At 35.6% G+C, this 16,901-nt stretch overlaps 1 protein-coding gene across 3 annotated transcripts in view; it reads left to right on the top strand.

Annotated features, from left to right (window-relative positions):
• LOC137626442 (uncharacterized) overlaps positions 1-16,901 on the top strand; it is a 911,866-nt gene that overhangs the window by 529,357 nt on the left and 365,608 nt on the right. The window contains exon 3 of one of the 3 annotated variants that reach the window (XM_068357434.1): positions 16,810-16,901. This exon is cut by the window's right edge and continues 8 nt beyond it. The exons of the other annotated variants lie outside the window; for them this stretch is intronic. The gene's annotated coding sequence lies outside the window, so the exon portion shown is untranslated. The remainder of the gene's footprint in view (positions 1-16,809) is intronic. 3 annotated transcript variants of the gene reach the window in all.

The raw sequence follows: 16,901 nt of genomic DNA, 5'->3' as shown, positions 1-16,901 counted from the left end.
TGCAGTTATGCTATTACCACTCCAAATTTGGTGCTATTACGATGAAATCTGCAAATGGTTGTCAGTAGTCAAAAAACCTGTGAGCATGCCATCGTATGTGATGGTGGCCTTCCTGTCAATAATCTTTTCTTTTTACAAGACGCAGGCACGGGAATGCGAATTTTGGTAAAGAAGGTTGCTGGCGGTTCTCTTGTGTCAATGCTAGTCTCCAGGAAAAAAAGTCGTCTGACTAAGTCTGCCAACTACCACCTGGTAGCGGCCAATGAATCTTCGCTACTCACATGGTTAAGAAACCATCACACTATCACTTTGAAGCTAGAAAGATATTGGAAAGTTTCTCGTTGCTGACCTTAATTTCCAATCTTCGGTACAGATTTCCTCTCACATTTCCTTCTCATGGGCGATATAGCTCACTGACTGTTAGTCAACGCAAATTCGTAATCCTAAACAAACATTCATCGAAATAGAAGAAAAGGGCCTTTGTGAAACGTCTTCAAGCCCATGGATGTCACATTTGCAAATTGTCCTGAAGAAACGCTTCCCTCTGCGTCAGTGTGGGGATTACGGGCGCCTTAACATGCAGACAGAACCGGATCACTAACTCCCTCCCAAACATTGGAAAGGGACCTCCTACTTGCACAAAGTGATAGTTTTCTCCATGTAGGAACTCCTGAAAGGGTATTTCAGGTGCCCATCAACCCAAAAGACATCCCCAAGACTGCCATCCCTACCTGCTTTAATGATTACTCCTGTTCGGCCTTTTTTCCCTCCATCTATGCCGCCATCAAGGGCAAGCCAAAAGACCTGAAGTGGGGTCCTTTCTAAAAGTGGCCTTCTGCCAAACATAAAATGCCCTATCAACCGCTGCTGTTCTCACTTTTCCCTTCCCCATACACCTCTCCTTCTTTCCACCAATACTAGCGACATTATGGTTGGGGGAAGTCCTCGAGCAGCTGGTCAATGGCCTGCCCTGTCCATTAGCCTTCTTAAGTAGAAAACTGTCTAAAGAAGAATCCAGCTTCTCTACTTTTGTCTGCAAATTTGTTAGGGGTGCACTTGACTCTCCGTCACTTCGGCCACTTCTTTTAAGGTACACCCTTACTCATTCGTCTGGACCACATGCCTTTGGAGCTTGTCTTCATTTGACAGTCTGATGCCTGGTCCACCTGTTAACGACGACATTTCTCTGCCATGGCTGTATACAACTTTACCTTTCAGCATGTCCATGGGAAAAGGAATCCTGTGCCGATGCCCTGTTAAGAAAGACATTCGCTGCCATTCACCTGGTATTTCATTTCAATGGCTTGGCAGAAGCCCAACGAAAAGATCAAGAGTACTTCGCATGTAAGACATCCTGCATATCCCTCCTTTGAGAGGATATTACTCTTGAAGACTCTAGTGCCTCTCTCCTCTGTTACGTCAGTCCTGGTAGGCCTAGACCACGGATACCTTCTTTAATCCACTGGTAGGTTTTTTATTCCATTCATGACATTTCACATTCCTTGCGCTGTTCTACTGCAGAGCTGCTGAAGACAAAGTTAATTTGGCTTTTCATTACTATGGATGCTCAATATTGTGTCAGTGACTGTATTTCATGCCAAACCTCAAAAGTAAATTGACACAATGATTCAGGAGGGATCACCTTTCCTCTACCTCAGCAGTGCTTTGTCTACATTCCCGTTTATGTTGTAGGTCCCCTACCCTCATCACAAGAACATTGCTACCTGTTTACCGTTATCATCTGCTCGACTGTTTGTCCTGAAGTCATTCTCAATGAAACTCCAACGTTTGGCTAGTGTAAATCTTCTTTACTCAGTAGATGGATAATGTTATTTGGTATCCCTGAGCATATTACTTTAGGCAGGGAGACAACTTTAAATCTCAATTTTGGATATCAATAAAGAGTATCCTGGGTGTCACTCTTCATCAAATATCCACATATAACCCTGCAGACAAGAGTATGATTAAACATTTTCACCGTACCCTCAAAGCAGCTTTGATGTTCCGAGGCAACAAACTGGTTTACAGAGCTTCCCTGAGTCCTTTTAGAACTATGGACTACTCCTTAAGACGACCTGGATGTCTCGGCTGCTGAAATAGTGTATGGTGACTCATTGGTCCTCCCTGCCTATTCTTTTCCATCTGCAACCTCCTCCCACCATCTCAAGTGCCTACATCACATTGTGAGAAAATCTACTTCACGCTGCTAGACTTACAAGCCCCTCAGCTAAGCAAAACATACCGTCAGATCTTCACTCGTCCACGCAAATTTTCCTGCACAACAACACTAGCAACCAACAGTTAATGCTCCCTTATACGGCCCTATCTTTGTGATCCTCCGTACGCAGAAAGAATTCCTCCTGAATATGCGTGGCAAAGAACACTGGGTCTCCGTTGACTGCCTAAAACCTGCATATCTTCTGCCTAACTACCGCCTATACTATTCCTCTTAAGAGTAATGCGCCCTATCTCAAATGTATGTCTTTCTTCAGAGGGGAGCCATGTACCGCACGCATATCACCCACTCATACACTGTAACTGTAATTTTTCTTGTTATATGTTTTCGCTATTGCTCTCCCCTCACACTGAGAATATTCTTCGGCTTGTATGTACTTTCATCAATCTTTTTGAATTTTCAAGACGTTTCACTAAAACTGTTGTTTTAGAAGCTCTCTGTCTGTTGAAATGAATTTAGTTGCAATTTTCAAGACTCTCATTTACCACCCAACTAGGGTATCCACAAATCATTTGCACTTAATATACAGAGAGTTGAATACATATGCCAAATGCCATATTCTCTAAACCTCTTGTCAAACTCCAATCAAACAATCTTAGGGCCCTAATATTTACCCTCACATAGGTAACTTCACTTGACAAATCATTCTTGATGCAGTATAGGTCATTTTATTATTACTAGGTACTGCGTACATTAATAAACTCATATAACCTACCATAAAAAAAAAATTTCTGCATCAATGTGTTCTCGTAATTACAGCCAATGAAACACAATAAAATATAAACATCTCAAAGGGCATTTTTCCATATCATCTCAAGACAGGTTGCCTTGCATATTCTCATTGATATATACTTTTCTAACTTTCTAGACAGATATTCTCTACATCCCTATAAATTTTACTTAACCCAGGCGTAAACAATTTCTCTCTAGCATACACTCCCACAATTATTCTTTACTAATGGCTCATATCTCTCATGTACTAACATATACAATTAGCTTTATCCATAGGAAATTCAGGGACTTATAAATATCAATCCCTTTACTTATGTAAAAAATTAACGAATTTGTTACAAAAATAATATTTTAATAATATAACTAGACACTTCCAAATCCTAAGGCCAATCTTTTACTCCAGTATATTTCAGTATACATATATGTAACTTATTATTTTCCAAATATTCATCTTGTATTTTTTCCACACCTTCTTTAATCATTAAGTCATCTTCATTCTTCATAATGTCATTAATATCCAAGGAATTTGCCACAAATATATTATTACCATTACTTTACAGTTATTCTTCCTTAAGTAAAATATTACAACATGCAATCTTAATGTATGAATTCATATAAAGAAACCACTGGGAATTTCATTTTCACCTATTATAATATCATTATATTCCACTTCATTAATCCAAAATTTCACCTGACTTATTGCATGAATTTTTACACTTATACATTGTCATTTTTTTCCTAACTCTGTCTCTCAAATTCTGCAATAACCGTTGCATTCACTAAAGACCCTCGAGCACTTGAGCACCCTTATCAATCATATTGTAATATTCAATCTTATATATTTCCAAATATTTCGTCATTCTTCCGTTTACAACTTGCATACTGACATTTTTCTCTTTGCGAATTTGTCACACACTTTGTAAGTATTTTTATTTTCATATTCAATCCCTTCCATACTCCTGTAACTAATATTAAAACCACTCACACAATTCTCACTAATAAAGTAGCATCATCCATCATTACATCAAATTCCTGAAATATATTCTCTATCATTCCCCTTATATGCTGTGCCAGTGGGCGGCTACTATTTAATACAGAGATGAGACAAATGAAACAGAACTTTTTTAAACAAAGGACAAGCCTATATAAAAATACTTGTGTGAAATAACCTAAAAAAATTCAATCTAGTTGATGCAATAAAAGGTAAGCTTGAACAGGTTTTATTATCAGTGCAGTGGGTAAGCTAGATATACAAAATCGAAAAAAAAAATACCTTAACAGTGTACGACAGTGTGTGAAACATGTATGTTATATATCTCCCTTCCTAAATATGACATATATGTGAAATAGGCCTCCCTGCTCTTGAGAGATGCACTACCGACAGTTTATCTTACAGTAGATACGGAGGTTGATTAACAAAACCTTCATTGTGCCAAAGATCGAAAGCATATTGCCAATATAAGGGTATGTTAGAGGGTACTTGGTAGGAAACATGCACAGGAAAATGGGCGATGCCTTGTGCAAATCTGTCGATATGTGTTGCTCCACTCTGTGCTCGAAATCTGGCTGAATGGAGAAAACTTTCCAACGACATGATGTAGGCACTAGAGATTTTCGGAGGAGGTTGTTGTCACAAAAAAAAAAAAAAAATGCTGGCAGGGAAAACCAACGGGTCATTATACACCATTTCAGCTACATAGACATCATGGATACCTTTATAAGTTGCTCTTAGTTAAAGGTGGACCCAAGGATGCTGAGTAAAAGAGTTAGAATTATTGCATTGGGACAACAAAGCTGCTTTGAGAGTGCGATGAAAACGGTGAACGATTCAGTTTAATATTGGGTTGTAGGAAAATGTTTGATTTAGAATGAAGCCCGGGTGATTCCCTAATAATGTCCACAATTGAGAGGTAAAAGTGATACCCTTGTCAGAAGTAATATGCTCATTGACATTAAACCTTGAAATCCACACTGAGAGTGAGGGGAATATATATGAGGCTGGCACGGCAGTTTGCATTGGAATTGTTTCAGGCTTATGAGTGGAGCCCTTAAAGACTGTAAACAGGTACCAAGATAGTTGTGATGTAAATAGGGGACCTACTACGCCTAAGTGAAAATGACCTGATGTTGAGGAAATGGGACGACTTCTGTATCAGTGTCTCGATATATTTTTCACGTTTTTCATGAAGTTTAGCTTTAAGTAACATCTTTATTAATGCCGTGCTGAATAAGCTTTGTCGTTAGTAGCTGTGTAGTAGATAGGCATGATAAATGTGAAAGGACATGAATGATATCAAACACCTGAGGATGCATGAAAGCAGGTATCAATGTTAATGTCTACCAGTACTGACATCACAGAGGAGGGGGCGTTGGGGTCGTGAAGGCAATGTCATCCTAATGAAGGGATGGGCAGGATGTCCTAAATGTCTGATACACTTGATCTTATCTTTGGGTTTATACCAAGGAATTTTAATCCAATCTCAGATAAATGGCTGACAATGCATTTCTCGACAAGGTATCTACAAGAGGATTAAATTTCACAGGGATGCACTTAAGGATTTAATTTAGCTCATAACGGCAGAGATGTGTCGACGTTGTTGAGCGGCCAAGTCGTCAGACTTTCGAGTGAAGATATACACAAGAGTAATATAGTCAGTGCGAATGACAAAGGGCACACTTTCTAAGAAGTGGCAGAACTGATGTACTTCCATCTATGCTTGGTCAAATATAGAGTATCCAGATTCTACCTTAGACAGTTTCCTACTACAAAAGGCCAATGGGTGGGGTGAACTGTTGACCAAATGCTTGAGTACTGCACTAATCACAATGTCGCAGTGATTGATGGAGATAATTAGAGGGGCATGTAGCAAAGGTAAACTGTAAGCAGCCATATTTGATAGGGCATTCTTTGCATTGCAAAAGGCTGCATCTCAAACGGAATCTCACTTCGGGTCTTTTGACTTATCTTTGAGGGAAGCGTAGAAGGGGGGTAAGAAGAGAAACAAAGGCTGTCAGGAACCAGTTATAATAGTTGATCATGAACAGAATTCTTGCAGTTCTCTTGGTGTATACCGGTGTGTGTGTGGGGGGAGGGGGAGGATCGGCTGGACTTTTTCAGAAGTGATGCGGAACCCTTAGAACAATACTTTCTTGGTGCCAGAGGTACACTTGTCTTACCTGACTGCAAGGCCATACTGTTGTAGGCGATAAAGAATGGTTCACAGGTGATGGAGGGGTTCCTCTTTGGAGGAAGAAAACAGAAGTATGTCATCCATGCAACACACTCTAAAGGGCTAAGTCCCATAAAATGTTATTCATGAGGAGCTGAAAAGTAGCCCCAGCATTACAAAGGCTAAAAAGGGATAATTGCAGCTGCATATAATGGAGGGGATGGTGATTGAGGTCAAGAGGGTGATTTATGGGTTCACAGGCATCTGATAACACCTCTTCAGGAGGTCAATATGGAGAAAAACTTTTTTTTTTTTTCGTGCACGTAAAATATAACTGAGGTAAGGTGTTGTAATGGGTTTTTAATCCCTTCTGTCTGCATGTTCATATACATATAATCCCTACACGGACGAAGGGAGGCGTCTTTCTGCAGGATGATATACAAGGTCAACAACCATGAGCTTCATTGCCTTTTGGTAAAGGCCCAAAACAGTTAGCCTGAAGACGCTTGAATCTGGTGAACACTGACGGCCCCGTTGTCTTAATATGTTGATAAATACAGTGTTTAGTGGGAAATGTGGATGTTTGGTGAAGTTCAGAAAGGAAGACTACTGGATTCGGTTCGATGAGGTGGGTATAGGCATCCGTTAGTGTGCTGACGTGGTGAGTAATTTTGGAGGTGGTGTGTTGAAGAGGTGTTGACGAGTAAGTCGGGGAGCAACCTAAACCAGGTGGAAATGGACGAGGAGATCCACAGCAAGGATTTGCAATGTGATGCCAACATTGAGAAACTTTAAACTATATTTGGCACTCCCAAACTATAAATTTGGACTTTTACAGGCTTAGACAGACTACGTCGTTGACTATTGGATACTGGAATTGGTTGAAGACAACAAAAAGCACTAGTGTGTCCCAAAAAAGGCATGCTGTACCTGCATCTTATAAATAGAAAAGACTTCAGATATGGGAAATCACTGTTTAAAACGCTAGTCTGCTTACAGGTTTTTTGTCCAGTGATAACTATATGCAGATTTCTTCAAATCAGCCGTGAATTTGTAATGGTATTGCCATAACTATAGCTGATAGGTGTCAGTAAGTGGCTGGTGAGGGCATTGATTGGGGATTAAGCTTTTGGTAGATCATATCGATAGTGAACGACTTTGTCGCCATCTCGGAATATGGCGGAGTGCGTCTGTGTCCTACCACATTCCATCATACCACATTCATTTCAACTTCAGTAGATGTTGAAAATTTGTCATTTTCTTCAGGGGTAGGTGCATTGATGTTGGTCCTGAAGCTGGTGAATTGGTTATAGTCAAGTGCGTTAAATTTGGTCATCAGGTCCTTCAAGGGCAAAATATAGACATCAAGGAAGGTAGCGCGTACAGTTACGGGTAGGAGTCGTAACCAAAGAGCCTCCAGTACTCTCACCACCTGAGGAGAGCCATTTGTGGCCGGTTGAAGGCAAATAATACTAGTCATTTTCCAGAGGACAACCACAGACTTTTCTCCCCCCCAAAAGTTGTTGAAAGAGCTGAAAAATTTTTGTTATTCAGGCGAATACCGTTCCAGGATGTATGTTATCAGGGCGACTTACGCTGTTGGGATAAGCTAACCGGAGATATCTCAGAAAGTGTCCTTGGCAACAGCCTGGAGTACATAGTGTGCTTTTGGTACTCTACCTAGTCATACCCTTTATGTGAAACTGAAACTTGCTGCACTGATACCAAGTGAATGTCTCTTTACGGGTGTGTATGTGGCATGGAAAGATGATAATGAGGCGGCATAACCAAACAATATGCCACAGCAGTGAAGGTGAAGGCGAGAGGGACTTGTTCCTCTAGTGAACACCAATTGTGTGATTTGGCTGTTAGTTTATAACAGAGAGGCGAGAAGAATGCAAATAAACTTTTCTAAACAGACCATGAACCTATATACAAGTATTAGTAAGCAATAACCTCACAAAAATTCCAACCAGCTAATGCACGAAAACTCAAGCTTATAGATGTTCTTTGGTCTGTGCGTGAGGAGAGTGAGATATACAAAAAACTAATTACCGATACAGTGTACGAGCGTGTGTGAAACATTTGTGGTACAATGCCTGATATTACAATGGTTGATTCTGTCCAAAATACAAATTCACAGTTACACAACCCTACATACCTAACACTTTCAATATTATAGATAGACATTCACTTTTAAACATATTCTCATTATTTATTTTTTTTTTCGTTACATCATTCATTGCCCTTGTTTCCCGCTCACCTATGGTACCAAGATAATCTTAATAGTATCTCTCTTAACTTTTTAGTTAATCCACTCAAAACTCATTTGCAGAGTGTATCCTCAATTTAAAAACTATGTTCCAAACCTATTTCTTCAGGTTACCTATCAAAATTACAATCAATCTTCTTATACAAGATAAGAATCCTTGACATTGAATAGGCTAAAAGAGTTTTGCATATTTTAACTAAAAATAGAGTCCATCAAAATTCTATATTGTCACAGCAACCCTTACATTCATGCTAACATATGCTATCACTTACAATGGATCTTCTTTATTTACTCTTTGCATTTGAACCAAAGATCGGTTCAAACTGATGCTACATACACCTGTATAAAACTCAAGCTTCTTTCCTTCTCACACCAATCTGGAAATATCAAAGTAACAACTTTATCCTTTTAAATGCTTTTATTTTTTTATCTTCTAATTTCAGTAACCTACTGTTCCTCTTATCTGTCTATTCATTCAAAGATTTCCTAATATCTGAACACTAATAAACTTGTAATCGAAACCAAAAAAAAAAAAAAAAAAAAAAAATACATCGTCAATCACACACAGTATGGAGATGTGGAAATTATCATACCTTATTCACAAACTTATCATTCTTACTTATACCTGATTCACCCATGATATAACCAGGAAATTTCCCCTCCCTTGCCAACAACATAGACTTCGTAAATTTCACCAACGTCTATTGGATATATTGACACCTCCTCAAACAAAGGCAAGTGTTCTCCAACACCTACATTTACAATCAAAATACCATATATAAAAGCAGTCACCCTCTTCCTATCAAACATAGTCTAAACAACTATAATCTCCCTCTGGAAGGCACCATGTGAATTCAAACATTCAAAACTTAAGCTTTCAAATTGAAGATTAAAATGTACAGTTAATAATGTTGTGATGGGCCTGTTCCTTTATGCCAGAGGCTTCTGATATAAGTCACAAACGAGATCTAATTTAGTAAACACTTCAATCCAAGCATCTTATATAAACAATCAAAAACCAGAGTTATCGAAAACCTTCTTTAACAGTTACATCATTAATCTTTCAATTTTATTAAAAAAAAAAAAAAAAAAAAAAAAAAAAAAAAAAAAAAAAAAAACATGTTGAATAAGAATAGTTCTGAATGTATCTTGTTCTCTGTTGGTCAAACATCTAAAGGCCTTTCTGCTGGAATTAAGCAGCATAAGATGGACTTTTCTTGGGAATCTTTTAATATTGCTTTAGCCTCTCACTGGCTACGATTTAGTGATATAATTGGCTGGTCTAAGATATGTAAAGTAATCCATGTTAATGACTACAGCTAAGGAGATATTGCTAAAAAAAAAATTTTATTGCTTGTACTGCAGGTCATAAATTGAATCTTAACCTTATCAAGAAACTGACATCTGTAGTATCCTATTCCATTATATAAATATGTCCTCATTTTATATAAATATTCTAATCGTGAGTCCCTTGATTTCTCTAATAGGAAAAAAAGTACCAATTCCAATCAAGTCTTGCCTAAACTACGTTTCTCATACATCAAATTTCTTAATACTAAAATATTTCTAGAAAACCTGAGCACAACATTGAATGTGTGACAACATCAAATCTGTATATTAGGAGGAGGATCAAAAGTAAGCTTAACAGGATTAATCACAAAGTTAATTAGAACTATGAAAATTCTACCAAAAGTATGCCACATTTCTCCTTCATCTAATGGCATATTATGGTAACATCTTACAATACATAAGAGAAATCAGTACTTGGAGAAAGTGTTCACTATAGAAAAATTATTATGGCGTACAAGTTTTTTTTTGTATTTTTCAAAACTTCATATTAATAAATTGTAAACATAATTATGAATAATATGAATTATTCCAATGTAAGGTATTAATAATTTCTGGAATTCGTTATACCAAAAGGAGCTAATTGTTCACTAATGTGTTCAACCAATGAATATAAATTCAAAATCTGTTTTCAGCCAGTTCAAAATGGTGTTAGATTAGTTCCTAGTCAGATGAAAAGTGGTAAGCGTCCTGAAATATCATATTTGAAAAGGTTTGTATAATGTCTAGTGAAGGTGAAGGAAATTTATGAATGTTACTTGGAAGGGATTGTAATTTATGTAATTTATGAATAATTCTATTTTTTATTGTCTTCTTACCATTAAGTTATAATCATATGTCCAAATGGAGAACCAACCTTACTTGTTAAAATGATAGGCTAGTCAGTGTGTAATATTTTCAAACACTTATCCTGAGTAGCTTCAGTTGTGATTTTCCCACAGCATTATTCATCAGGCAGAAACCAAGAGTCCTTTCTACCATTTCCTTGTATATTGCCTTAATTTCATTAGCAGTGAAGATTGATCAGTATGGCCATGATGTATCATATTCATGTAAGTTTTATATAAGATCTCAAGCAAACAGGAATGGCCTTCTGAGCGATTTTTCAAACTATAGTGGGTCACAATTGTACTAGAGTATTAAGCCTGTTGTTCTTAGGAATTAGAGTCTGGTCAACATTAATGATAAGCAAATTGCTTCTCGTGTGCTAAACTACCGAGTGAAAGACAAAAACCAATTCAGTGATGATTGTGTAAGAGATCAGATTTGACTTGTAATATCTATACCCAGCTAAGAGCTAATGCTCTGTGAGTTTATCCTTTAATTGAAAACGAGTAAACTTTAACCATAAAAGAAACATTTTCTAGTAAAAATAGGGAATATAAGTGGAGGACTTTATTTGGTGAAGATGTAAAATTTCCTCCTTTACTTAAACCAGATGGCTCTGTCATTCACTGTCCGAAGGAAAGAGCACCACTTTTGGGTGCTATGTTTAACATGTAGCAAATTAAGGTGGCACTTGATCTTCTTCAGTTTTCAAAAAGCTAAACAAACTAATATAACATTTCCTCTTTTGAAATTAAAGCTCTCTTGATGTACCTTGTTTCTTATGGAGGTGTAGACCTAAATGGTATTTCAAATTTCTGTTTTTTTATAAAGCCTACACATTTCTTAGTTCTCAAATTATATTTTAATTTTCCCATTTACGTAAAAAGAGATTCTTTTTGTGGCAATGTTACACCATTATGGAAATGTGTTTGTGGTAGCTCATTTCCAGCTGATCACCATCCAATTTCTACAACTCTCATATTATTTAAAGTTTTTGAACATCTTTTCAAAAAACGTTTAAAGAAGTTTGCTGAAGTTTATCATCTGTTCCTTAGGTTGAAATTTGGGTTTTGAAAAGGCCCTGGAGCATAATTTGTGTGCTTCCTCTGACCATGTTAATCACGATACTCTTGTTTTCAAACTTTAAGAGTTGGAAGTGTTGGGTCTTTTCTTATTATGATTATTATTTGTTTAAGTAATAGATCTCAAAGAGTTGTTGATGGGCACCATGGTTAGTCTAGGTGATATCTGGGGTTCCTCAGGGTAGTGTTCTTTGGATCTATTTCATCACCTTGATGTATATTTGGTTTTGTGGAGTCTCTAAAGGGAGTTCTAGTTAAAATCAAGGTAAGATGCAAATTTGTATGACTTGAAATTGAGCCCTAAAATAACCCAAAAAACGAATGTAAACAGGTCAAAGGTATTGCGTGTTCGATATCCAGATCTCAGATTTGGCAAGGTTTCTTCTAAAAGTAAATGTATGATTTTATATAACATATTTACTTTCAAGAGTCATATTTAGTGTGACTTCAATTTAATTGCAAAAAAAAGGCTTATTGAGAAAGTCTTCTAGGATTTTTAGTATTCATTATATTCTCAAGAAGTGTTTTAATTTATTTCTTATACATTGTTTAGAGTATTCTTCTCCTGTCTGGTTTTCAGCTGCTGAATCTATTAAATTTTATATTTCTTTGTGCTGATATTAATATCTAGTCACCTCATTCAGTTATTCTGTTATTCCTGTTGCATAAGATTCATCATATTTATGGACAGGTTGACCCAGGTCACTTCCTATACTTTATATATGAAAAATCTATTTTAATGTCGTTATTGTTCATGAAAAATTTTATGTCAATTGTAGGTGCTTCTCTTGTAGTTCATTTATTTTCTTATTTTCTTCTCCGTTGAAGTCCTTGTGCTTACATCATTCTGCTTTGCCAGAAAGGGTTGCAGCTTAAGTAATAATAATAATTAATAATAATAATAATAATAATAATAATAATAATAATAATAATAATAATAATAATAATAATAATAATAATAATAATAATATAATCTAAATTCATAGCACCATCTTTATCGCTAGCAACATCTTGACTACCAACTGACTGATATATGTTCTTAATATTACACCGTTCCTCATTATTTGTTTGCTCTTCGTTTTTAAGGTCTGTAAGACTAGAAATCAAATCCTACATTCGATTGCTAAGGTTCCTCAGTGCTCTTCTTCTAGAAGCATAGAGTATCACACCTAGGTATTCTATATACCTTTCTTTTGGATGATAAGTTAGGACTGGAATTGGAGAAAAGCTATTAATATGCACAAGCTGCATGTTGTGATACAGGGCATATATGAAGTTTGTGAATATTCAAGATAATTTACCCTGAGCTAAAAGAGTAGGGCTTTTGAATCTCTGTCTTATTCTATTGCTTATGTGACAATTTTTATCAGGTGCAAGCCATGATTTGCAATGAAGACATTTCTTAATCCTACACAAAATGCTATTTTATCTAAATATTATCCTGTGTTGCATTCTTCCTTCTTTTTTTTTAGGAATTGTTTACATGCTATGACTTAACAAAGGCCCTAACATTGAAAAAATTTATATTTATGGAAAACAATAAAATTTAAAGAAACATTCTCAGATGTTACCCGATTTTTTTTAGCAAGCATGATGCCATAGTTTCTTGAACAAAGTAGTGATGCTGACCATCTTTTGCATTTCAAGCAATAACTTTACAATTTAATCCTTGCTTTTGTTTTTTTAATTTATTTATTACAGTGAAATTCTAATTTTTTTCTATTTAAAAAAATAGATAATTACATCTCAGTGCTTTGTTATGTTATTGTTTGCATTCTATATATCTTATACCCGGTAGTAAACAGTGATATATTTAATTTTTTTTTTAATAAGGGAGGAGATTGATTTTTTAAAAACATGAATAAAACAAGAGAAAAGTACAATAAAATTCATAAAAAAAGAATATTTGTTTGATGTTATAAACACAATGAACTACGTGAATCCCAAAACTGTAGCTCAAAAATAATTTCCGAGCCCACCGATACCATTAATACAATCTGTGCAGATGCTCACAAAAAATAATTATCTCTAATGATGAGCCTGATGTATTTGTTCTTTGCAACCACGCTTTCCATCATAATGCGTAAACCAAAGTTTGAAACTTCTGAAAAAAATACTAAAGGAATGTGTCATTTGTTTTTGGCGCATAGCCCTAGTACTGCATATCTTTGAAATTTCATATCTTTGTGCAAAAAATTAGATGTAATACATTACCACTCTCGTTCAAAGAAATCAAAGTTCTTGTCATGAAAAGGTAAATTTAGCTTCATCGATGTACAAAGGTCCTCTAACAGACTGATGCGACAAAGGAAAGCAACGTAAGACCTGGGGAGGTTGGTTTCGATGTGGGAGAAACGTTGCAATAGAACCTTAAGACAATGTGTTTTCCAGATGTAACCTAGAAGATTGACTTTAATACCCTGCCTCCTAATATCAGATATAAGGTAAGAAAGATAGTAGGATAACATTGTCTATGGCAGGTGATAGCTTTTATGGCGTCATGGAATTGCAAAGTACTTGCAGGTTGTCAGCAACAGATAGCCATTACAAATTGATTCAGTGCAACAGGAAAATGGCTTAAAATATAGTAAGATTTTCCTGAAATAGTCAAGGTGTTTAACAAAGCGTGGAATACGTTGCAGGTAATTCAAATTAATAATAAGTGTTAGAATATGAGAAATTTAGATAATTTCTATAAACTGATTTTTTTTACCTAAATAACAGAATTGTCTTTAAATTTTACTCCGGTCACTCTAAAAATATAAAGCATTCAGTTTTTTCCTCCATGTACCTCAGGGCATTGAGAATTTGTAGCCCAGATTACATTGAGGAGGAGTTCACTAAAATAGAAAAAATTGCAACAGATCTATGTTATCCCAAATATTTCTTAGAAAAATGTATGAATAAGGCTAAGAACACATTTTATAGTGTCCAATTAGAGAGAAAGGAAACAATTAATAATATGCTTTGTTTGCCATTTCATGTTTGTTTTTTTAGATGTTATACACCTTTTGAAAAAACTAGACATTGCTGTAGTGTTTAAATATAATTGTACATTAAAAAATATGTTAATTAGGAATAGTTCTAGAAATGATAATAATGTAATATATAGCATTCCTTGTTCAGAGTGTAACTTATTTTATGTTGGCCAAACATAAAAAAGTATACCAGTCAGATTAAAACAGCATCAGGTGGCCGTCTCCAGGGGTTCTCTTAATAATGCCTTAGCCTCCCACTGGTTAGGGTCAAGCCACAGAATTGGTTGGTCAAAGACGGAAAAAGTAATCCATGTAAATGACTATTTCCAAAGGAATATTGTTGAATCATTTTTAATTTTCTATACACAAGGTAGAAATTTGAATCTAAGCCCAGGTCTGTTTTCCGTTAATCCAGTATCATCCTTTTATCTAAAATCTGACTTTTCCGGAATTATTAAGAAACTGACAGCTGTTGGATCCCCTTCTCCAGTATAAATACGATGTCTTTGTATATGTATTCTCATTGCTGAGTTTGATAATGTCCTGAGTGGATGAAAGTACTAACTCCAATCAAGTTTTTTTTCATTTTTCCTTTCGTGGCTATAATACATTTTATATTCATCACGTGTCAGCTTTCGTGATTTTTACACACACACACACACACACACACACACACACACACGCACACACACACACACACAAACATATACATATATATATATATGTATATATATATATATATATATATATATATATATATATATATATATATATATATATATATATATATATATATATATACATATATATATATATATGTATATATACATATAAAACCTCCGTTGCGTCCATATGTTTCCTGCATTAATCTTCACATTTCCAAGTTTTCATCCTGGGTGTTAATGAACGATGTTCATGTCTTTATCAAGTGATTGCAGGCTCACATAAGTTTACAATTCCTTCTATACATTAGCTTCTACTAATATTACGATTAAATATGTTGAGATTACATCCTGAAAAAATTAAAAGTTCCAAAGTTTAAAAAGTGAAAATAGGAAAGAGGAAAATTATCAAAATTCAGAGATCCTTACGTGATTGAAAATACATGTAAACATTGCCTACCTCCCCCACCCCCATTCTACCTTGCCTTATTAGTAAAATGTGACATGGACAGATGTTGGTTTCAGTGAAAACTGGTCATATTTCTCAAAATAGTTGACAGATTATTGTAAAGATATTGAAGTAATTAACTTGATAAACTGAGGGAAATGACCTTACAGTCGTCAATAATTCAGCAGTCAAAGGTAGTTAGTAGTAAGAGTAGTCTTTTAGTAGAAGGAAATCTCTTTAATATATTAGAAATACCTGCCTGCAGCCACCAGCATTTGACAGGAAAAACAACGATAATTTTTTGATAAATTTTATATTTCAATTTTCCAAGTATAAGATTCAAATTCATTGTAATTACTGCATATAAACTAGAAAAGATCCTTTAACTTCTCTCTCTCTCTCTCTCTCTCTCTCTCTCTCTCTCTCTCTCTCTCTCTCTCTCTCTCTCTCTCTCTCTCTCTCTCTCTCTCAACAGTATCCCAAAATAGATAATAGATTATCTCGTCCATTAAAACAGGACCCAAGTTGGACCAGGTTTTATTTCCCTTCGATATAGTAGGAATTAGATTATTTTTGTCTGTAGCTTCAAGTTTTAAGTTTGGCGTAGGAACTTCGTCGTGTGTCAAATGATGATATTATAGATCGTGGTTTCTCCAAAACGTCGATTGATATTTTTTTTTTCTTTGTTTTTTAAGATGCATTGGAGTTTGGTGATTTTTTATTTAAGATTAGAGTTGCTGGTAACATTAAAGTCTGAGACATGCGGTCTTTCCCTCTCTTGATCAGCCTTGGGGAGTTCAACTTAGTGTACTTCACACATAATTCAAATTTCCTTCAACCCTCGGATGTTTTAGAATGATGAATGCCACAGCTAAAGTTTATCCTTGGATTTCAGATTAGTCATTTTTATCAATCATTCCACAGCTTTGGCAGATTTATGAGGCTAAAGTTGTTATAATTAGGAAGTTCATAATTACAAAGTTTGTATATAAAAATTATTATTACTGAATTTATAATTGTTCTTCTAAAACTTTCTGTTATATTTCTGTTTTAGATGAAGTTTAACTCTCACCTTTGAGTCACAATCTACTCTTGGCCTATCACACTAGTCTCTCTTCCTGTTTGCAGAGGTACAGAACATTCACC

This window comes from Palaemon carinicauda, chromosome 34, assembly GCF_036898095.1.
Source record: "Palaemon carinicauda isolate YSFRI2023 chromosome 34, ASM3689809v2, whole genome shotgun sequence".
Lineage (NCBI taxonomy): Eukaryota > Metazoa > Arthropoda > Malacostraca > Decapoda > Palaemonidae > Palaemon > Palaemon carinicauda.
The sequence above is the reverse complement of the archived record's forward strand: the minus strand, read 5'-3'. Positions and strand labels throughout refer to the sequence as shown.